The sequence below is a fragment of the Mauremys reevesii genome, linkage group 10, assembly GCF_016161935.1.
Source record: "Mauremys reevesii isolate NIE-2019 linkage group 10, ASM1616193v1, whole genome shotgun sequence".
Lineage (NCBI taxonomy): Eukaryota > Metazoa > Chordata > Testudines > Geoemydidae > Mauremys > Mauremys reevesii.
In genome coordinates this window covers 56,531,368-56,554,599 of record NC_052632.1, presented here as the reverse complement: position 1 = coordinate 56,554,599, position 23,232 = coordinate 56,531,368, and the positions used below count along the sequence as shown (strand labels likewise).

The window sequence follows — 23,232 nt, the reverse complement described above, 5'->3', positions numbered from 1 at the left end:
CTTCTAATAATTTTGTCAGCACCCATGCAGTGAGCAGTTTCTTTTGAATCGGCTTCCTTCAGCTGCACCTGACAAGAGAAACCAGCTACAAATGTAACACTCAGTTACGTCCTATGCAACCATGTATGGGAATAAGGCCCTCCTACACTTGTCCACCCACTGCATAGGACTCCCCCAGATTGGGGCTATACCTAAGTGCGAGGGAGAGCAGGGTCTGCATACATGATATTCAAGTAAATGGGTGTGAAGAGGACAGGAAGTGGACTGAGCCTTTACACCAACTCCCCTACCAGGCAGCAGGAGGGGGAAGGTGTGGGAAGTGTGCTAAAACCCAAAGAGGGGTTAAATCAGTTATTTCCCCTGCACAGGAGCAAGGGGGGAGAATGGTGATACTCAAAGAAACAATTCCTCTTGGGACAGCACAGATATACACCACCTCTCCCACTGGTCAGAGCCTTCAGTTTTGCAGCACAAATCTGTCATTTAGGAGACTGCTAACTTCGCTGACAAGTGAAGGGGATTATCTTTGCCAACCAGTTTGCACTGTTACTCTGCATTCAAGGCTGGCTTCTGCTTTTTTGCCGCCCCAAGTGGCAAAGAAAAAAAACAAAATGATTGAGCTGCCGCCGAATTGCCACCTAAGACCCAGACATGCCGCCCCAACAACGGACGGAGTGCCGCCCCTTTCTATTGGCTGCCCCAGGCACCTGCTTCCTTCGCTGGTGCCTGGAGCCAGCCCTACCTGCATTGTACACTTCAGGCCTGATCCAAAGCTCACTTACGTCCAGGGACAGACACCCACTGATTAAAACAGGCTTTGGATCACATCCATAGGGGCAGATTTTCAGCCAATGTAAACTTGTTGCAGCTCCATGGACTTGCTACAGACATATGACAATTTGACATTAGCTGAGAACTGGCTCTCTCTCTAACATGCAGTACGTTGTGTAAGTAGAGTTTATGGTTCACAAGGTTGCATTCAAAATGAATATATTGTTATGCTGAGAGGTGCTGGTGATTGCACTGATCGCAAACCTCTGAGAGTGCATGTCAGGGTAGAGTTCATCACAAGCCCCCTCATGTAGGACAAAAGAGATTGTCAACCCACCCAGGAGTTTTGGACTGACAAAGACAGATGTTGCCAGCTATTGTTTGGGAAAGAGTATGTGCAGGCAGGGCCAGCTCCAGCGTTTTTGCTGCCCCAAGCAGCAGAAAAAAAAATAAAAGCCACGATTGGCGGCACCTCTACTGCCGCCGCTTTCTTCCATTTTTCGGCAGCAATTGAGTGGCCGGTTCTTCCCTCCTAGAGAGACTGGGGACTCGCCGCCCAATTGCTGCTGAAGAGCCAGACGTGCTGCCCCTTCGCTGTGACCGCCCCAAGCACCTGCTTGCTGCGTTGGTGCCTGGAGCTGGCCCTGCTGCAGGTGTGTGCGCGCGCATGATTCATGAAGAATGAAAAAAAAAACCTCAGTTTTCCAGTTTTTCCAATGATCCTCTTTCCCACACTCCCAAAAAAGTTAATGTAAAATGCAGCAAGAAAATTTAGCAGCTCTGTGACTCTCCATTGTATCTGTTAAGTTACACAGTGGTAAACTAGGCCCAGCATGTGATCATGCAATTAGAGATGGCATCATAGAATCATTAGGGTTGGAAGGAACCTCAGAAGGTCATCTTGTCCAACCCCCTGCTCAATGCAGGACCAATCCCCAACTAAATCCCCAAATGGCCCCCTCAAGGATTGAATTCACAACCCTGGGTTTAGCAGGCAAATGCTCAAACCACTGAGCTATCCCTCCCCCATCAAGATGCTTATGTCGGGGGGCAAGGGATAAGGCTGAGACATCCCCAGCTACACAGTTCCTAAAAGGCAACAGATCATAGCTCCCTCCTTTGCAACTGCTATAACCAAATATGAGCCTGGTAGGAAGAAAGGCAGATCCTCAGCTGGTGTTAATTGTCCTTGCTCCATTGAAGTCAGTGGAGGATCCACCCCAGTATCTTTCCTTGCACAGAGCTGAGTCAGTCACCGTATTCTCAGCTTCTCATTTTTGGAAAGTGTAGAATAACTTTGTCTAAGTTTTAGAAGGGGGTTTTCAAGTCAGTTTTTAAGTTCAGATTGGTCCAAGTGTTGTAGGAAAGATGTGAGGAGTGTGCTTACTGTTATGTTTACGTGGTTATAAAATAGGTGTTTAACAGGGGAACAAAATGCCTATAGAAAGAGGATAGAAGATTACCAAAGGGAAATCTTCAAAAGGTTCTGTTCAGCTAACCACCCAGAAGTCGTTCAAGCTTTGTCAAGCTAGCTGAACCTCTGGCAAAAACAGGCTGAAAATATTGAGTATCAGGCTTTCTTGAGATTCCTTCTCAGACTAGAAATGCTGAAAATAGTCTTTTGGCTGGTGTTTTTGGCATATCTAGGCAAAATCTGGAAATGCTGATATCAGCAAACATGTGACTCATGAATTAAAACGTTAAACATTTTTCCTCAGAAAGGAATCTGTTGGGTAGGGATACGATACCAAAACACGTGCGCCAATCCTCCCCTCCTCTGCCCCCACCAGCATGCCACATCATTCACCTCAGCACTGTCTTGGGCAGGGTGGATGGGAAGATAGAGAGCTTTGCGGTAAGTATCTAACAATATCTGGAAAAACATAGCAGTTGTGAAAATTCTAGTACTTAGGAGCTTTCACTTGCACTTGTGACCCTGTAGATGAGAAAGTATCTGAAGGATACTTATAGCTGGGTGACCACTACAATAAATTATTGTAAAGTAAAGTATTTGTTGGACTAAAACCCATGAATTTGCATTGACTTCTTAATGCCGCATTTTGTCCACTTTCTGCAAACAACTGGATGAGCAAATTTTTGTTTGCAAGGATGACTGCAAGGAGAAGCGTTGTAAATACTTGTGTGAATATGCATTTGCATGTGTATTCCCACCAGAAGTATTCACTTGGCCATCTTGAGTTGGAAAATCATTCAGTCAAGGAACAGAAATGCAATGTAGGTGACTCATCGTGGTGCATATGGTACACTGTCAAAGCAATAATCTTGGTGAAGAGTTAGTCACTAATCAAAGATGGATGATTTCAAATAATAAATCAGTTCTCCTTGCAGCTAACACAATGATAGAGAAATCCACCAGGTAGCACACCTCCTAGGTCCCACACAGGCTCTTGGGCTGCTCAGTCTTTGTGCTCACTTTTTGCACAGCGATTAATTTCACCCTAACAGAACAAAGGGCTGCTACATTCATCTGATAGATTGTTGGCTGTGTATGGCTTGCCTAACTCTGCGTGCAACCTTTCAACAATGACAAGGTAGAGACAAACCTGCAGGAAAACATGCATGATGTGTGTAATCAAAATAACTTCAGGATGTTACACTTACTGCAATTCCATTGCAGGTAATGCTATTACAGTAAAGATGAACTTACTCCAATACCTTTGAACAGATGTGTACAATGCTATTAAGCCTCTTTAAAGGCTTGTCACAATCCATTGGGATTATTCAATTTGTTCATTATGGAGAAATTACAAGCAAATAAAATGAGAACAGAAGAAAAAAGTCTAGTGGATCTTGATAACAAGCCAAAATTAGCTGAAACACCCCAAAATAATGCCTATTCCCAGTAAAAGGGGGAAAAAAATAATTCCAAATATCACCATGTGGTGCCCTCTGCCAAATGTAGGCTTTATCTTAATGGTGAACACAAAACAACTTTACCCAACAGAGCTAATAGCAAAACTGCCTATCTGCAACCAACTCATAGTTCTGAATAGCGGTGGCTCAACGTACAATACCAAATAAATACCCTCAAGCATTATTCACCATTTCACAAGCATAAAATACAGATGGTCTCTGCAGTCTTCCACAATACAGGATTTCGTACCAAGTAGAACAATGAGCTAGATTTGATGACCCAGGTTGTCTTTTCTTCTAAATCCAAAGAATGGCTGCTGAGTCAGACAAACAATAATGAAATAAGTAAAAAGAAATCGCACCCTTATTGTGCTGATTTTTTTCTACCAGTCCAATAGTCAAAGACTATAATTTTGTTAATGTACTTTTTTAAAATAGAAGTCATTATGGACTATTAGGGAATTTTCTTCCAGTGCAGGCATTGATTACCCATACTGCTAAGCCTATTAAAGCTTCTTCTAAACACTGAACTGAAGTCATTCCAATATGTCCTAAGGGGATGGAGTCCGTCTTTTCCCATTGCTTGCTCTCTGCAAAAATGACAAACAACTAAGAACATCACAGTCACATGCAGTAATTGTTGGACAAGTTAAAATATAAAAATAAAAGGAGGTTCTGTTGGTAAGGGAGTGTAATGTGTTCTCTGCTGCATCAGTGCAATTTGCTTTTAACAGCACAAATCCTGGCAGGAGAAAGAAATGTAGAAGAACTTTTTTAATCAAAATGAAGCATGATGCTCTGATCCAAAGCCCATTGAAATCAATGGAAAGGCTCCCACAGATGATAGTGGGTTTTGAATCAGGCCCAAAATTTAATTAGTGAGGAAATGGCTTTGAAAAAGAAACAGGTGTGGAGCAATCACCATTCGTCACACTAATATGTTTCTTTAGTATTTTTAACATACCTTTCTGGAAAAGATGGGTGGAATACAGCCCTGGAGCAGACACACACAGGTTCTATTACATTCTGTAGGATGCTTCATACAAAATGCATCAGAAGACTATTCATTTACACAGGAATTTTCCAGGAGGCTAAGGGAAGCTTATAGGAATAACAAAGCAGGAAATAGGAGTCAAGACTTCTTCCTATGTATGGGCCCAATCCTAGCAATACTTGTGAGAAAGCATAGTGCTTACTTTCATAGCAACAGGTTACGTTCACAAAAATGCTTATGGGCCAGATTTCTGGGAACCAGGCACTTCACTACCTTTACAAATCTAGCCCTAACTGACTTAAGAGACTAAGCCCCATTTTTAACAGTCATTTAGTCATGTAGGCTCCCAAGTCCTATTGACTTTCATTAAGTCTTAGGCTCCTAAGTCACTTTTGAGAAACAAGGTGGGTGAAGTCATATTTTATTGGATTGACTTCTGTTAACAGATATGATAATATAAGATATGACCTCACCCACCCTTGTCTCTAATATCCTGGGACCAGCAGGATGATTGTTACAACATTGCACAACTCACTTTTGAAAATTTTACCCAATGACTCTACGCACAGTAAGCATGGTGCTGAGTATTAAGACCCGGCTTTATTTTATTTAAGTATTGCTGCACTCAGCATTGCAATACCTAACTGATTTAGGAACTTCAATATTTTCAAGAGGAATTTAGACAAGCCAAAATCCTATTGTAAGTCGATGGCATTTAGGCTCCTAAATTGGTTAGGCATTGCAACTTTGAGCACAGCAATATTAAGCGTCTGCAGGACTGGGTCCTGCATTATACAAGAAGAAAGCAGGCACAAATGAGAGAATCCTGTGTAGAATTAGAATCCAGCGCTACCTAAACATGAAAATAAAGTCTCATTCAACTTCAGTTTAAAAGCCCACATACATTTATCCCTGGTTGTTTAAAGGGTCAATAAGATTGTTTATTTGAGTAAGCTCATTACCTAAATTAAATTAATTTCACCTGTAGGGTCTCAGCACAGAACTAGTTTCCTCTTTTCCTTTCTGATAATTTAAAGAAGATACTCAAACTCAAGGGAAAAGTAAGCTTCTCATTGTGTTTTGGTTGTTTATGTTCAGCCATAAAAAGGGAAAGAGGACCTTTAAAGAAAATTTCTGTGTTAATTTTCTAAGCAAACAGGTTTCATTAGCAAAAAATACATATCAGAAGAGGCTGTACTCTAGTGAGGTTTCAGTTAATGTTATCCTATAACATGATGAGCTCATAATAACCCTCTTATGTTTTTTGTGTGTTTCTCCAAGAGTATCACGGATTTTGTCTAATTTACTGATCTCAGTATGTTACACATCTTCAGTTAGTTACCAAAATGACTAGAGAAATATACAGTTTGGCAACACAACATTAAGCTTTTATGATGCACTGTAATTACAGTATACAATCTTATACCATGATGCATCATAAGTGCAGTTGCACAGCCTGATAAAATAAGGAGAATCTCACCTGTATAATCTGATATTATGCACATGTAGCTAGATTTTGAAAACCAGTTGTATATGACAAACTCTTGCATTTTGAGAAATAGACCTCCACCAGGATGAATCAGGCCAACTACTCTGCCTTCAAAATTAGTGAGATTGTAAATCACACTGAAATGTGGAGCAGTCAATTGATTCCTTTTTTGATGGGGAAGAGCATCTTAATTCAGGAAGGCAATGCCAAAGAGGAACACACTAGTAGGGAGAGAACACTTCCAATGAAAACACCGCAACAAACTTCCATCAAGCCAACTCTAGCAGCCCTGGATTCCCAGTTGTGACAGTGACTCAAATAGGAATCACCTTCACAAGGGAAGCAGGTACAATGTATGCAAACCCTCCCCTCCCACCAAAAAACCTTTGCCTGACTTGATCACAGGAGGAAAAGCCTAAGCTGGTTGGGAATCCATCTGTCTTTTTTTATGCCTACACTTTCTGCTATGTCTCAAACACCTGCTGTCAAGCACATCAGCTGAACTAAATAGCCAGTCAGACAACACTGAAAAACTTAGATTCATATAAAGATCTGATATGGGCAGATCTAACAAGATGGGATTTTCTAACTGCAGTTTTTGTGCAAAGCCTCAACATGAATTTTTTCACCCTGACGAATTCTCAATGTGGTACTGTCACTTAAACTACCCTATGCCCTTTGAGGTTCCTTTCCCACCCCTGGCTGTAAAACAACATTCCCCCAAATGACTACAGGTAACGTAAGTGCCTGGAATGATAACTTGAGATGCTCAAGTCAATCCAAAGACCCTCCCTTCCCCAGCCCTAAGGGGTAATAGGAAGCTGACAGCAAGTGTTAGCAGGGAATATCCTTTACAAAAATAATGTCAAATATGCTAAATCCAGACTAAAGTACAAATTCTGGCACCTAAAGGAATCTAGCCAAGATATTAAATTAAATAGTTACTGTCTTCCACTCTCAGGGAGACGGGACGCTTTGTCAGGTTCCACCTACACTACTTGATAGCCAGTTGAAATTATCTGTCACCCTGAAGTTGGCTAAGGCATCCTCACAGCTTCCCCAGCCCCCTTTCCAGCTCAGAGCCAGGAAAACAACCTCACTTACACTTTTGCCTTCACCACCTGCTTGGGGCGCAGGATCTTCTCTGTCCAAACATGGCATGATTTCTTCTGCTGCTTCTCCTTCCTTCCCACTGTTTCTTCCTTCATTCCCCAGCTTCAACCTCTTCCCCTCGGGTTGGGAATCATCCAGGTCCTCCCTTCTCATCTTGCCATCTCTGCCTCGCTGCTTCACCACATCCTCGGGGCTGCCAGACAGATTAGACATTTTTAAAAATGCTGAGCACTTTATTTGGCCTGCTGAAGCTGCCTCTCTGGAGGAGCTGTGGCTTCTGAGAGCTCTGTAATCCGCTCTCGCTCTTCTTTTCAACATTTAACTAGGGTTTCAAAAGCCTTTATAGGATTTACACACACCACTTCTATTTCTCTACCGCCCTCTGCTGGTTACTGGCCAGCACTATTCTCACAGAATATCCATTTCAACAGCATACTGCACACAAGCTTCTCTATTCCTCCATCTCCCTAATAAAAAGCAATAACCTCTCCTACGCTGGTTGCATGCACATTTCTCCTGCTGCTCACTTTGCCAAAATCTTTGTATTTATGCTTGCCCTGCTCCAAAGAAATTAACTTTCCTTAAAACAGCACATAGAGCTGTAGTCAGCTGCACCTCTGTTTAGACCCAACTTTACCTCCATCTCAGAGGAATGCACTGCTTTAAAACAACACTAATATTGAAACAGAGCATGATTAACCATGAAAAATAACTGTAAAATATTTAATACCAAGCAAAGTTCATTTCAACCCACCTCCCTTCAGGATTCTTCCCCCATTGTCCCTTACTTTGCAAGTTTGCTGAGCATTTCAGAAATTTGTGTCCCACATTTGAGCATTGCCCGGTTTGGAATGGTTCTGTCCCTTCCTCATTAACTTGCAATAGCCATAACGTGTGCCTCCTTCTCCTGGGTCTTCGGATAGTCAACGTATCAGAGGCAACACAATCCAGAGTAACAAAGACCATCTGGGGTCCACTGCTCTCTCTGCGCTAACTCCCATAGCCTTAGTGGGAGTTCCTTATATCCTGCAGAAAGAGAATTAAGCCCCTCTGGGGCTTTCCACAAACATCTGGAGATGTTCTGCACAGAAAGTTATGAGTCAGAGGCCATGATTTTTAGAAGTGGGGGCCTAAGTTCAGTTGCTAAGTACATATTTAGATACCCAGTCAATATCAGTGTCTACAATTTGACACACACCTCAGGTCTCACTTGGGAGGTACTGAGCACTCACAGCCCTAGCTGAAGTCAAGTGGAGTTGCAGGTACTTAGCACCTCTGAAAGTCAGGCCCAAGTTGTCTGAAGTTGAGCATCCAAAAATGGAGACATCCAAAATAAATGGATACAGTTTCCCCATCATAAAATATAGTAACACCTGTCTGGCTCAGAGTGTGTCAGTTGGTAAAATGCTTAGAGATAGGCCATATGAAATTAACTGATTTTTTGTTTTAAATTGCTCAACTTCTAGAATGACCACCCCCCAACACACATTGTACTTCACAACCTACACTACCCTACCTTCCCTGCATTCCCTTACCTTTTGTATTGTGCACCCTTCCTGATTCATGAGATGAAAAAAAAAACCTGCAGCATTGAGAATACTGTTTCTCTTTAATAAAATTAGGAGGAACAGAGAATCTGCCAGCAGGAGCAGAGACAAGCATTTATAGCAGGTGCAGCTTCTCCATGGGGGAAGGAGGGAACTGTCAACAAACTGGGGTTATTCCTCCTTCCCCTATCCCCAGCAACCCCCTAACACAGAACCACATAAAGGACACTTCTGTTTTGGAGACACCAAGCCCCAGCCACATAAGCTCAGGGAAGAAGAAACTGCTGGAAGGGGCCATTCAGAAACTCATTCAGTATGAGCAAGGATCTTTGGACAGGGATGACATCAGTGTCCAATTGCTTTCTACCCATCTGACTTGGAAAATTCTTTTCCTTCTCCTGATTGGCTGTTTGCTCCACCACCTCCCAAGCCCTTCCCCTCCAGCCTCACTCCACCTGCTCTCCATGCTCCCCTCCTGCACTGAGCAACTGCAATTGTTCTGCAGATCTCAGGTCATCCTCCATTTCGAAAGGTAGGGTTCTGTTGTAGCAGGTTCTCAGCGCAGTGTTATGCAGTGTTCAAATAAAAGTATTTTCATCGTTAAATCTAAGCTCTCTTTGCCTTACTAATGCACCTGCTGCCTTTCCGTAAAACTCCCACCCCCTGCCTCCATGTTCTTGCTCCCTTTCTTTGTTTTTCTGATTAGCTTAGCCCCTCAAAACCAAACCTTACAGAAAAATAATTTTGCTAACAGAGAAATAATTTTGAAATAACACTGTTTTCAGACCCTCCCATTGCTCACCTTGATTGTTTGTTATTTGGGCTGGTCAAAAGTTTTCTAACACAGTTTTCCATTGGAAAATGCCAGTTCAACAGAATCAAAAACATTTCATGGGAATGCATCAGTTCCATCAGAACTTTGGACAGAAACCAGACAGGCAGGTTGCAGGCTTTCCTGACCACCTACCTGCCAGCCCAGCCAGCTGTCCAGCTCCCCAACTGGCCTGCTCCTTACATTTGTTTCAATTCTCCCAAAATAGATTTTTCAAAAATTCCATTTCACAGAATATTTCAGAAATTTTTGTTTTGTGCCAATTTGAAACAAATTTTGAAATTCTTTGCAAAAAGGAATTTCCTTTTTTTTAAAAAAAAAACAAAAAAAACAGTTCTGTATGTTCTATTTCTTTCCATAATCTTCTCTGTTGTCTATTTAGATTGTAAGATCTTCAGGGCTGGGGTTGTCTCTTGTTATGTACCTTAAGTCTGTATAGCACCTAACACTATGGAACCCTGGTCTCATTCAGGGTCCCTACGCACCACTTCAATTCACTCAGTCCAGGATTAAGTTTTATACTACGGCAGTGGCCTTGCACAGAGAGCTCATGCCAGGATCAGGGCCTAAATATATGAAGTCATTACTACTGGCAGGGGGTGAATAAAATAACCAGTCTGGGATAGGGGACATTGCAGCAGCAACTTTTATTTGTCCCTTTTATTCTAGCTAGCTGTGCTCCTGGCATAGCTGTTACACTAACTGCAGCTGAGGTAGAAGATGACCCAGTAAAGTTAGACTGAGAGTAATAGTCATTACTTTTAACAATATCTCAACACTTTTTTTCCTTAAGTATCAGTATTTGACCTAATATTTTGAAAGAAAGCACTTGCTACCAAATGAGCATTTTCAGATTCCAAGTTCCATGCTGCCCTTCAGCTCTATTTGCAAGACCGAGTACAAGTCAAATAATGCAATAAGCACAGTTTGCTCAATATTAGCACCCACTTCAAATACATTAACCAAGTGAACCAAGACACACAGCGCTTTGAAACCTTGGGAAACACTGTGTGACTAGTTTCCAAGATATTTAGACTTCGAACCATGACTAAAAATTGCAAGATTATCAACAAATAGAATATCTACGTAGCCCCAGAAGTTATATATAGTTTTGTCTGATCTCATGCTAGTCAGCATCTGTTCTTGGGTTTTATAGTACAGTACAATGCATAATCTTCACATTGTTGTTGTTTGCAGTGTTGCTGTTGCTGTGTTAGTCCCAAGATATTAGAGAGAAGGTGGGTGAGGGAATATCTTTTATTAGACAAATTTCTGTTGGGGTTCTGAAGAGTTCTGTGTAGCTCGAAAGCTTCTCTCTCTCACCATCAGGGGTTGGTCCAGTAAAAGATATTACCTTACTCACTTTATCTTCACATCAATATTCAGAGGCACTGTACTAAGGCAGTCAGTAAGAACAAACTGAAAGGTACCAAAAAACTGACAGGGTAATATTTCAAATTTACTTTTAACCAAGACCTAGAGTGAACCATTTGGAGCAGCATCGGGGGTCTCTTACTGCAAAGGGATCCACAGAATAAGGTGTATGGTCAGATAATGTAAAACAACCTTCCTATAGAAGTATGGAGTTATTTGTACTGATGTCCCTGCCAAAAGCACTGCCCATGAAGATGGTATTCAAGAAGTGATTTAGGCCATATCTACACACTTGGGACTATAGCAGCATAAATATGTCAGCATACCTGTAAACCTGTAGTGCACAGTGACAGATTTATGCACAAGCCCAAGGGGGCCAATTTGGTGACCCCGCAGGAGCACCAGAACCTGTGTAGAGGGGGGGCAATTGTGGCCTTACCCCCTGGTCCTCCACCTGCCCTGGCCCCCTAGCCCATGTCCCTGGCCTGGGGCATGGCACCCAGGGCAGGGGGAGGGGCCAGGGCTCTGCTCCCCACATCCCTTCATAGAGAATCTATACCAGTCCTGCTGCATCGGTAAGAGAATTCCACCTCACCTGCAGAATGGTTGTTGGCCATTCTCCTGGCTTTCAACATGATGCTCACCACTTCTTCCCATCCTCACCTTGCCTGCATGCAAATCAAGTTGCACACCATGAGTAATTCAAATACCAGAACAACAGTGAACCCACACACTGCAAGAGAAGTCTTCAGTGACTGACATGCCACCAAAGCAACAACAGTAAGTATCAAATTATATACACAAATACACCTCATTGGGATAGATATCCAGGTTTCAAGGACAACCGTTAACCCCTTCCTGGTTCTTTTTTGCAAACTGGCCTATTAACCTCTTTCTCCAGTCACTATGCAGATATTTTTAGTGAGTCATCCAGAGCAATCACTACTGTTTTCAGAACTGAACCTTCACTGAATGCCGTAATTGGGATTCATATCCCATCATTAAAAACCAACAACATTCCATCCATATCACCCCATTCAGACTTCTCTGACAATTCATCAGCACCATAGCAAACAATAAGTGCTTTTGCTTGTAGCCTGTCAGCTGTAGATTTATTTGTAATTATAGTTGATCCCTATGCCTGGCACCTATAAATTATTCCAGTATCCTTATTGCTCTATATAACCATAAGAAACCTCATTTATCAGCTCCAGAGTTGATCTTGGGTGCTTTGTACAAGATTTATTCTGGTTTTACATTTACTTATTACATTAAGAATATGCAAATTATTTTGCAGTGTATCATCAAGTGCCAGTCTTAGGCATTTCACTTTTAGATCCACTTTCTCCTTGCTTTTCTTCATGCAAAGACACTGAGTTAAAACTTTTTCTTGGTATCAGAGCAACTATACTTTCAATGCTGCCATGCACTGCACACTACTTTTGCCTCAATAGTTAACAAAAACACCCGCCACTTCACACAACACTTCAGCTACCATGCCCTCCTCTTCCATTGAGGTGGCAGCTATTACACACAGTAATACTGCTAGGGGAAAACAAACAAAACCCCAGAACGCAAATCCTCACCATTGTGCAAAAAGGCACATTTTGATGCCATTTTCACTCTGTCAGTTGAAACATTTCCTCCAGCTCAACTCAGAACAGTTCCCAAATGCCTACTAACATTCACCATAGTCTGTGAGCTAAAGTAGTGTTTTTCTGCTCATTTTATAGATGAGTAAACTGAAGTACTGACAGCCTGAGTTGTTCAAGTTCACAAAGGGTGAAATTCACCTCATGCAGGGGATATCACTGGGTCTACACATCACTTAAGTCCCATTTAAGCCCTCAAACAAGCCTTTAAGTGTTACTTACACAGGCCTCATGCTGGCCCTCTGTACAGGTGTGAATTTCACCCAGAGAAAGTCAAGAGCAGGCTTGCAAACATGAACACAATGGGTAGGAATTTCCAAAAGCTCTGCCTTGGCCTACCGCGGCTCCTGTTGAAAACAATGGGCGTTTCCCCATGGATTCCAGTGCAAGCAGAGTTACGCCAATGCAGAGTGCTTTTGAAAACCCACCCAGCTTCTCTGACCACAGCCACCCCTTTGCTGCAATGGAAAATCGGCAGGTTTAGTGTTTACAGCTCTAAGTATCTCAACAAGGAGTATGAGGGAGAAAGTGTCACATGACAACAGTTCATTTGAAGCATCATGGTGTTGAGTTTGGTGGAATACCTATTGCATTTCCTCAATGTATCTCAGCTCATGACGCAATGTGATATAAAACTGCTCAATGTAGAACCCCTCCAGTGAAGAACACAGGATCTGTAGCTCAGGTTCAATGTAATGCAAAGTGCCTGTATTACCAGAAGACAGGCAGTATATTAAGCGCTTATATACAAGTAAAACAGGAGTAATGCCACCAAAGTCAGTGGAGCTACTTGAGTAAATTTTACTTGAGTAAAATTGGTCCAGCGAATGGAAAAAAAATAAAATCAACCCTTACGTTTAAGTTAAATCAGGTAGCTTGCCATCTCTTATTGCTAAAGAGAGGACAGATTGTCGAGAGATAGGATTGAAAATTAATTAACATAAATGAAAAATTAATTTTATATACTCAGTTTACTTATATTAGCTTCCACATTAAACTCTGCATCATGTTGTCCTAATCACTTCTAAAAAGCTTGTAAATATTTCATTATTCCTTGTTAGAGAGTTTTATGTTCACTGACAAACATTGGAGACGCTGATTGTATTGGTTATAACTTAGAGTGAATGTGGCAGGAACATCTCTATTACTAGCTTGTTTATATGACAACTTCCAACCTTTGGACTAGCGAGGTCTGAAATAACAAACACTCCCATTATTCATACGCCTGAAGCACTGCGGCATTGGGAAGTGCCTTGCTCCCTGGTGTGGTCTTCATTCCCATCCTTTAACTTGATTCAGTCGGCATTTGTCTGAATTTTGAGCACGGGAAGTCATGTGAAATCACTAGAGCTAGGACCTAAAATATCCATGTGTGCAAATGCACAGGCTGCCAGTTGGCCTAAAGGAATATATATAAAAAATATGGAATTATATGTATGCATGCCAGCTGGCCTTACTTTGGAATAGTATCCTGAGCTAATGGTGCACCTGTCTGTTCATTTTAGACTGTCAGTGGTGCTGTTCTTCTCTGTGCATTGTTTTGACATGGTTCACTTGAAAGCAACATTTTGCCCCTGCCTGCTTTGCCCTCTTCTTTATTTAGTCTTCCCTGTGTTTTTAATTGTGCAGAAGCCATTTTGTTTGCCTGTTGGTGCCATTAGCCCCCATATCAGTGTCAGCCGTGCTAGCAGCAGCATGCACAGTTCTGGGAACAGCATTTGCTATGGACTAGCAAACAATTCTGATAAAATTCTTTGACTAAAGGGTTTATCTTGATGCATCTCAGTGGAGGAACTCAGGTTATCCTTGAGGATGGAGAGGCTTGGAAAATCTGAGTGGAAAAACAGCAGTGTGGTTTCCCTTTATACAGATCAGCTCAAGCAGCTTGGAAGATTTTGTGTTCAGGTTTCCCTATGATCTTATCAGGTACTATGTTTGGAGCAGTGCTATAGAAATCAACTGTTTCACCAAGTGACTTTTATAGTACTTGTATCGGAATCCACGGGCCTAGTTTTCAGAAGTGCCGAGCATCCACCCCACCAGTTCAACTCAATGGGATCTTTTGGGGCTTAGCACTTCTGAAGATTAGGCCCTATGTATCTCGCATCCAACCTCTGGAACAGAATGACCAGTGTATCTGGGTAGATACAGTCCCATCAGTCCTGCCCCAGGCCTGCAGTGATGCACAAGACATCTGTGCAGCACGTGTGCACCTCCATGAATAGGCTCCAGGGATCCTGTTCCCCATTTCTAGCAACATCGCAGCATTGTATCTGCCTTCATGGCTGTCTACACCCATGGGTTGGGTTTATGCTTAAAGGAAATCCATGTAAGGAACACTCCTCTGTTATCATGGCCTTAGGGAAAACACAGCTAATACATGTCAGCCATTGTTATATCCTTTAGAACTGATCAGACTCATCAACACTCCCATTCAATAGCTAACAGAATATGGCAGGACTTCAGCCAGAAGTCAGTAGATATGATCACTTCAGACAGACCCCAATGAAAAGATTAGCTCTTACTTCTGCAATTAAAACACATGGTCACTTACTTTGTAGTACATGCATTGCCAATGGCGGGGGGAGGAGAATCAGAAACACCCCAAGGTTTACATCCCTCAGGCATTTGGCCAGTGATGCAATGAAAGAGACTCTTGAAGTTTGCTAGCTGTTATATACTACGCAGAATGGCCTATCACTCTGCATTTCAGCTCCTGCCATGACTGCTTGGTGACAGCCCAATGTCCCACTTTCAGGAACATTTTACAAGACACGCCTGAGACTCTAGCTGATAGCAGCCTTTATTCTGTTTCATAGTGAATTAAAAGCAGGCAAAGGTTCAGAGAGCAATCTCTCTCCTTTCTAGTCCACAAAGTGGTAGGGATGGGAGATCCTCATGGAGTTCAAGGCTCATGGAACCTCTTGGACTTGAACTGGTTTTGGAAAACCCCCAAGATGACTCATTTACAAACCACCACCCAAGCAACACAGGAACATGTTTTCCTAGCTAAAGGGAAGCTTGTGCTACATAGTAGACGGAGAAGAGCCTCCTCTACCCACACTCAAAGCTATGATGGAACAATCAGAACCTGTACTTATGTTCATTGTCCTCTGTTTCTTTTCCATCTCTCTTAAGTATGATGCGAGTCCAACATTATAGTACCTGGAATCAACCTTTCCAATTCGCCATGTTCCAATGGATCTGAATCTAAGCCAAACAAGTTTGCCCATCCCTAATAGCATGCCTTTCTCTAATCTTTTAGCCCTTTATTATTCCTGCTGCCATGCCATTACCATGCTGGGAATTCACTGTCCTTACCTGTGCCACATGTTCAACTGGCTAACAAGAACTCCCCCTTTCAAGTCCTGCTGGCCTGCGTCAGATTATTCCTGTTTTATTTTCCAATGACGTATTAGTGTTTCAACCGATTGTGGGGTGGTTTGTTTTACTACCACCAATGTGTCTAAAAAAATTACTCATCTGGGTACTGAATGTGGTAGCAAATTGAATAGTGGGGTAATTATAAAAACAGCTGCAATCTTCAGTTTTCCGGCCACATTAAGAAAACGCTATCTGCTATATGTACTGTCTCCACGTTGGACAGTGTTCCATTAGCAGCTTCCTTTGAGTAAGTTTATCAAAGTGTCCATTAAATATGGACAATGATTAGCTAAGACCATAGGATCGGCCCATTGACCTTCTGGCTGAGAGTTTCAAAGCAACCCAAGGGCTTTAATGTTAATGGGAATTGGGAATCAAAGCCTCCTACAGGATTCAGATGTCTAATGCCCATGTAACTACAATAATCTCAGCCTCTGCTTTTAGAGGAAATACAAATGCTTATCTTTAAAATAGCTTTTTATTAAAAGGTCATAGGCCAAAAATTCTGTTACAGTAGTATAAACTCAGTAATACAGCAGAGTTACTCCAGATTTACACCAATGTGTTGGAGAGCAGAATATCTTCCCCAGTTGTCATTTTTTAATTTTTATTATTAAAATAGTCCAAGGAAGGATAGTTTCAGAAAAGATCCAAGAAACCACCACCATGAAAGAAACACCCAAAACACAATTATAAGGCTCTCCCTCATCTCGGGAGAGAATTTGAAATGGCCAAAGAATCAGCAACTGCTTCTGCCAGACCGTGAGCTTGCTGGGAAAGAGGTGGTCTTGCTTTTATTTCTGTAACAAAAAGCCTTCAACAAGAAAGTAAAGTAACAAGTATTTGTTGTTTTAATGGCTCACGACTATTAATGATGGTTCCCTTAGGACTTAAAACTTCACTTATTAATTCAGAAATCTGTAGCTGTTCACTGCCAGCAGGGAAGAATTTATCAAGTGGAATTCTATGTGTATACAGATCGGAGGGTACTTTGAAGCTGTCCTTAGCACAGATGCGCATATTGTAGATCCAGTCTTACTTTATTACTGGGCCGAGCACCTGGCTAACTTATCCCATTTACGAGGCATGGTCAACAGTTTATAATACAGCACTTTATTACCTATCCTTTATGCCCTTTGGGGGAAATTCTGCTTGCATTTACAGTGGCATAACTGTAAAGTCTATCCACATAGTAATCCAAATATTGATAGGTCACTGGCCAAGGCCCCTTTCTCAGAAAAGCACATAAGCATGTGCTTAATGTTTAAGCTTAAAAGTTAAGCATGTGCTTACAGAGGACTTATTCAAGGTGGTAGAGAGCAGTACAAGTATGTCATTAGAATCAAAGATATTTGTGTGCTTCCTGTTACTGAGAATTCGTATTGATAGTGTTCTACTGTCATAGTCCACTTAGGATTGCTCTGGCCAAGGAGCTGAGCTATGAGGTTTATATTTAAAAACTTTCCTAAAATTGGAAGGAGTTTGGACCCACCTGTAGATCACACAAGTTAATCATAAGGGTTTAAACACATGCATCATAGGCTATACAGCAAGCCCAAGCTACTGGGCTAGATGGACTCATGTTCTCATGAGCTATAGGGGGTGAAACGCACCCTTGCACAGGTCAGCATTAGGCTTATACAACTAGAAGCTGACAAAGCCTTCTGTCTAACACTCCCCCTCCAAGAAAATAATGCAGATTCAACTACACCAAAATGTTTTGGGAATGTGTGTCCATTTCAAATAGTTTGTTTAGAAGGAAAAAAATCAGGCAAGAGTCCCTAAACATTCGTTTCAACATTTTCAAAACAAAAAGTTTCAAACTGTGTTCAAAATAACCTTGCTCAAAAAAGTTTCCTCTGCTTTATTAAAAATATCAAAAATATCTAAAAATGCTTGAAGTTGAAACACAATGTTTTGTTTTGAGTTGAATATTTCATTTGACCCAAAACATTTTTCCCAGCTTTTCAGAATTACCACCAAACTAAAGAAATCTCTTATTTGCATAGCTCTATATACAGCACTTAAAACCTATTTTTAGGGACTTAAATGGAGCACAGGTTTTGCCAGGTTTCTGTACAGAGGTAAATTTCATCCACTGTACCCAAATCCAGGCAGTATGACAATAATTTAACACAATCAGCTGAAAAGCCTGATATCTGCAACACGTGCTAGCTGCTCAGGACAATTAGTGTAGAAATTCATTTTCACTGTTGCACAAGCCAGGCTGATGGCATGGAAATATACAAAGTATGCTCATTTCAAAGCATGTGCTATATGGTATCTTCATTACATATGAAAGCAACAACAATCTAATGGAGAACTAATTTACAACCTTCTTGATCTGCTGAGACTTTAGAAGGGCATCCATTAATATTTTACAAACCAATAAAGCTTCTTTAAAAAAGGTTAACTTTTAATTTAACATTTCTAAATTGAGTATTTGAGGCTGGAAGGATGCGGTGTTGCTTTTGCCAGCCAAAGTGCCTCCTGCAGATCTCAAAGGCAGAGGCAGGGTGGTCTCTGACAACCAAAAGCTTTATGAACCATTACGGCTCAAAAGTTGTTAAGTTCTCATCAGACGCAGACATGAGAATAGCACTCTGGAGCTTAAGCCCCTGAGGCTACTCTAAATTACTCTGGGGGGCAGTTTTGATACCCATAATAATCGGAATTTGGAAGGTGCCAGAGCTGCTTCCGTCAGGAGAATCAGCACAGAACTTGGACCTCAGTCCTTAGAAGGAAATACTTACAAACCAGACAACATAGAGCTTGTCAACACTTCAAGAACTGCAGCGGTGCTGTGCTACTGTAGTACTGCAGGGAAGACAGTACTAGGGTGACCAGATGTCCCGATTTTACAGGGACAGTTCCGATATTTGGGGCTTTTTCTTATATAGGTGCCTATTACCCCCCACCCCTTGTCCTGATTTTTCACTCTTGCTATCTGGTCACCCTAGATGGTACCTATGCCAACATGTCTCCTGGTGGCATAGGTAACCCACCTCCCTGAGAGGCAGTAGCTAGGGTGATAGGAGAATTCTCCCATGGACCTTGCACTGTCTACATGGTGGTAGGTTGATTTAACTGCATCATTCAGATATGTGGCTTTTTCACACCCCCGAGCAACATAGTTATAGCAACTTAATTTCAGAGTGTAGTCCAAGCCCCACAATAAGTAAGGTGTGGGGTTGCTTCAGCCTGTACCCCCCCACACACACACACGTACCCTGCACTGGGGCTGAGGGTATTCCTTGGGGGTAGAGGGGTTGGCTCATTCCTGCTTTATGGCCATTTCTCCCTAGCATCACTAGTGCAAAAGAGCCACGGGGAAAGGATGGATTCCTCCATCAGTTTCCTTACCTGTAAATTGAGTGTGACACCTACCACTCAGGGCTCTTACAGGAGCTTTAGTTAATATTACACAGCACTGCTTAAGTACCCAAACTCTGTAGACGTCTGAGTCATCACAGATCCCAGGGGATTTATTTTACATTTTCAATCCTTCCTTTCTTCCCCTTTCCTATATTTTAGCTGCAGTTACCACTTGCACCAAAGGCTGACCTCTTTTCTGCAGCTCAGGCACACCACCTTGCCTCACGCTCTGCTTCCTGATTACTTCATTTTTCGTGATAACTGCAACGCTGGGTAAAAAAAAAAAAAAAAAAAGAAAAAATGCTGAGAGATGACTTTCTCTGTGACAATTTCTTCCACTTGGCCATGGTCTGAAAGTCTTGGATCAGATGCAGCTGAGAGAAGTTGCAGCAACAATGACCAGGAGACATGCCAACTCAGTGAAACTCTACTTACTGAGTGTTAACTAGATGTAATAGTTCATCTGACTCCTTCATATGCAGAAGCACAGGAGAAGAGTGCATCTGCACCATATTATCTCTGTAAGCACATACACATCTTTTTGCCCAGGATTAAGGTTCAAGTTCTCTCAGGTGGAATCACTACAGAATCCTCTGCAATTTACCCCAGTAAAGCCTTTTCCTGCTTTGTTTTGCTGATCTGTACTCCTGGCCATATGTCCTCCACCCTCTCATATCCTGCCATCTGTGTCTGAGTCCTAATAAGGTACTGGCAGTCCCAGTTCTTTAAATTTCATTCATCATTAGATTTCATGCTAGAAACACGCTTCAGAACTTGTGGCAGCAACAGCTGCCATACATTGAAATAAACTTATTTGTATTACTGAGATACATGTCTGAAGGAGCTCAGACTTCTGAGGCTCTGGTTTGTTCTGTTCTCTTGAATCTTTGCACCAAAATCCATTTTACAGCTCCTACGTATCTCCCAAACTCTCTAATGCATCCATGAGCAACCATAAAGCAAAAGAACGGTAAGGAAAGTACCTAGCAAATCAAAAACAGTTTAACAAATGCCGCTATAGAGCCCTCAGTAAGTAAATTCCTTTTGCTATCTCATCCTCCCAGCTGTCTCACCCTTCTCAATACAGCAGGAACAGATCCTAATGTCAATGCATTGGAAACTGTACTCATTGTAATAACCTGGGCAGCACCCTGGAAACACATGCAAGTCTTGTCAAAGGGATTACTGTTTACATTTTGTTTCTTAATTTGTTGACTACATTTTACACTCTTCTAGGCACAAGCACAGAGGAGAACTGTTACAATACAAAATCAGAGTCTAAAAAACTCCCACCCATTCTAGACATTCCAGAGACACAAGTCTTCCAATCCACCCCATCACACAAAGCCCAGTAGAACTAAATGGGTCTTGCAGTTTGAACATCAACAAATTTAGCTTCCATTGGGCCACTGAGAGGAAACAATTTCCTGAGTCAAAGACTATTGAGAATGCCTTGCCGACAGGGAGAGCGAAGCTTGAGGGTCCTACCAAATCTGGACTGCCAGCATAAAGCAAAAACAGAAAGGTTGTCTCTGTGGTAGCTGCAACTGCACTAAAAGGGGGGCAGGAGATGAGACTACTCCTCCCCCTTGACACATTCAGGGGAGTGCCCCTCATCCAGATCATCATGACCTGACAGCCTCACCTCTCCCGCAGGCTCATAAAAGGGAAGAGCAAGAGGCAGACTCCAGGGTAGAGTGAGCTGAGGGGATGGGCAGAGATTCAGCAGCAGCAGGAGACACAAAAGCAGCTGTGGCAGGGACATTTGAACAATGAACAGTCTTAGTCTGATTGCTGGCTCTTTGTTCCAACCCTCCCCAACCTCTTCACCTCAGCCCAACGTCTACTGTGCTCTGCTATTCCCTCCCCTTGCCACCTGCTGACCTCCCCTTTCAGGTAATCCCCACCCTCCACCACCTCACTCATAACATTTGTTTCAAAAAGCTAGAACAATGGGGACCTGATCTCAGTTGGGACCACATAGGCACCACCATAACTTATACATAATAAATGGGCTTTATCAAGTAAAATTGGTATGTTGAATTTCAACCAGAAATGAAGGAGGATGCCAGCATAGTCTACAGGTCAAAGGTGCAACTTCTATGAAACATTGCTAAGTGGCTTAACTAACTGAAGTTTGAGTAGCAAAGAGTCTTGTGGCACCTTATAGACTAACAGACATTTTGGAGCATGAGCTTTCGTGGGTGAATACCCACTTCTTCGGATGCATGTAGTGGAAATTTCCAGGGGCAGGTTTATATAGGCAAGCAAGAAGCAAGCTAGAGATAACGAGGTTAGTTCAATCAGGGAGGATGATGCCCTCTTCTAGCAGCTGAGGTGTAAAAACCAAGAGAAGAGAAACTGGTTCTGTAGTTGGCAAGCCATTCAGTCTGTGTTTAATCCTGAGCTGATGGTGTCAAATTTGCAGATGAACTGGAGCTCAGCAGTTTCTTTTTGGAGTCTGGTCCTGAAGTTTTTTTGCTGCAGGATGGCCACCTTATGATCTGCTATTGTGTGGCCAGGGAGGTTGAAGTGTTCTCCTACAGGTTTTTGTATATTCTCACTGAAGGACTGTCTGGATATGTGGACTCTGTACTCAGACCCTATGCCACCAGCACTCCCAGCTATCTCCGTGACACCACTGATTTCCTGAGGAAACTACAATGCATTGGTGACCTTCCAGAAAACACCATCCTAGCCACCATGGATGTAGAGGCTCTCTACACAAACATCCCACACACTGATGGAATACAAGCTGTCAGGAACAGTATCCCTGATGATGCTACAGCACAACTGGTTGCTGAGCTCTGTGCCTTTACACACACACACACACACACACACACACACTTCAAATTTGATGACAATATATATCTCCAGATCAGTGGCACCGCTATGGGCACCCGCATGGCCCCACAATATGCCAACATTTTTATGGCCGACCTGGAACAACGCTTCCTCAGCTCTTGTCCACTCAGGCCCTTTCTCTACCTACGCTACATTGATGACATCTTCATCATCTGGACCCATGGGAAGGAGACTCTGGAAAAATTCCACCACGATTTCAACAGCTTCCACCCCACCATCAACCTCAGCCTGGACCAATCTACACGGGAGGTCCACTTCCTAGACACCACGGTGCAAATAAGTGATGGTCACATTAATACCACCCTATACTGAAAACCTACCGACCGCTATGCCTACCTTCATGCCTCCAGCTTCCATCCCGGGCACACCACAAGATCCATTGTCTACAGCCAAGCACTGAGGTACAACTGTATCTGCTCTAACCCCTCAGACAGAGACCAACACCTACAAAATCTCCATCAAGCATTCTCAAAACTACAGTACCCGCATGAGGAAATAAGGAAACAGATCAACAGAGCCAGACGTGTACCCAGAAGCCTCCTACTGCAAGACAAACCCAAGAAAGAAACCAACAGGACTCCACTGGCCATCACATACAGTCCCAGCTAAAACCCCTCCAGCGCATCATCAGGGATCTACAACCCATCCTGGACAATGATCCCACACTTTCACAGGCCTTGGGTGGCAGGCCAGTCCTTGCCCACAGACAACCTGCCAACCTGAAGCATATTCTCACCAGTAACTGCACACTGCACCATAGTAACTAACTCAGGAACCAATCCATGCAACAAACCTCGATGCCAACTCTGCCCACATATCTACACCAGCAACACCATCACAGGACCTAACCAGATCAGCCACACCATCACCAGTTCATTCACCTGCACGTCCACCAATGTAATATACTCCATCCTATGCCAGCAATGCCCCTCTGCTGTGTACATCGGCCAAACTGGACAGTC

The 23,232-nt window shown here is 42.6% G+C and overlaps 1 protein-coding gene across 15 annotated transcripts in view; it reads right to left on the bottom strand.

Annotated features, from left to right (window-relative positions):
- Nucleotides 1-23,232, bottom strand: part of RBFOX1 (RNA binding fox-1 homolog 1) — a 2,636,561-nt gene that overhangs the window by 2,482,817 nt on the left and 130,512 nt on the right. For 10 of the 15 annotated variants that reach the window (XM_039490574.1, XM_039490573.1, XM_039490575.1 and 7 more), the window contains one exon: nucleotides 7,233-7,434. The exons of 1 other annotated variant lie outside the window; for it this stretch is intronic. The gene's annotated coding sequence lies outside the window, so the exon portion shown is untranslated. Of the gene's footprint in view, nucleotides 1-7,232; nucleotides 7,435-19,594; nucleotides 19,675-23,232 lie in introns of all 15 variants that reach the window. 4 more of the 15 variants (XM_039490577.1, XM_039490576.1, XM_039490579.1 and 1 more) reach the window with 1 other exon arrangement.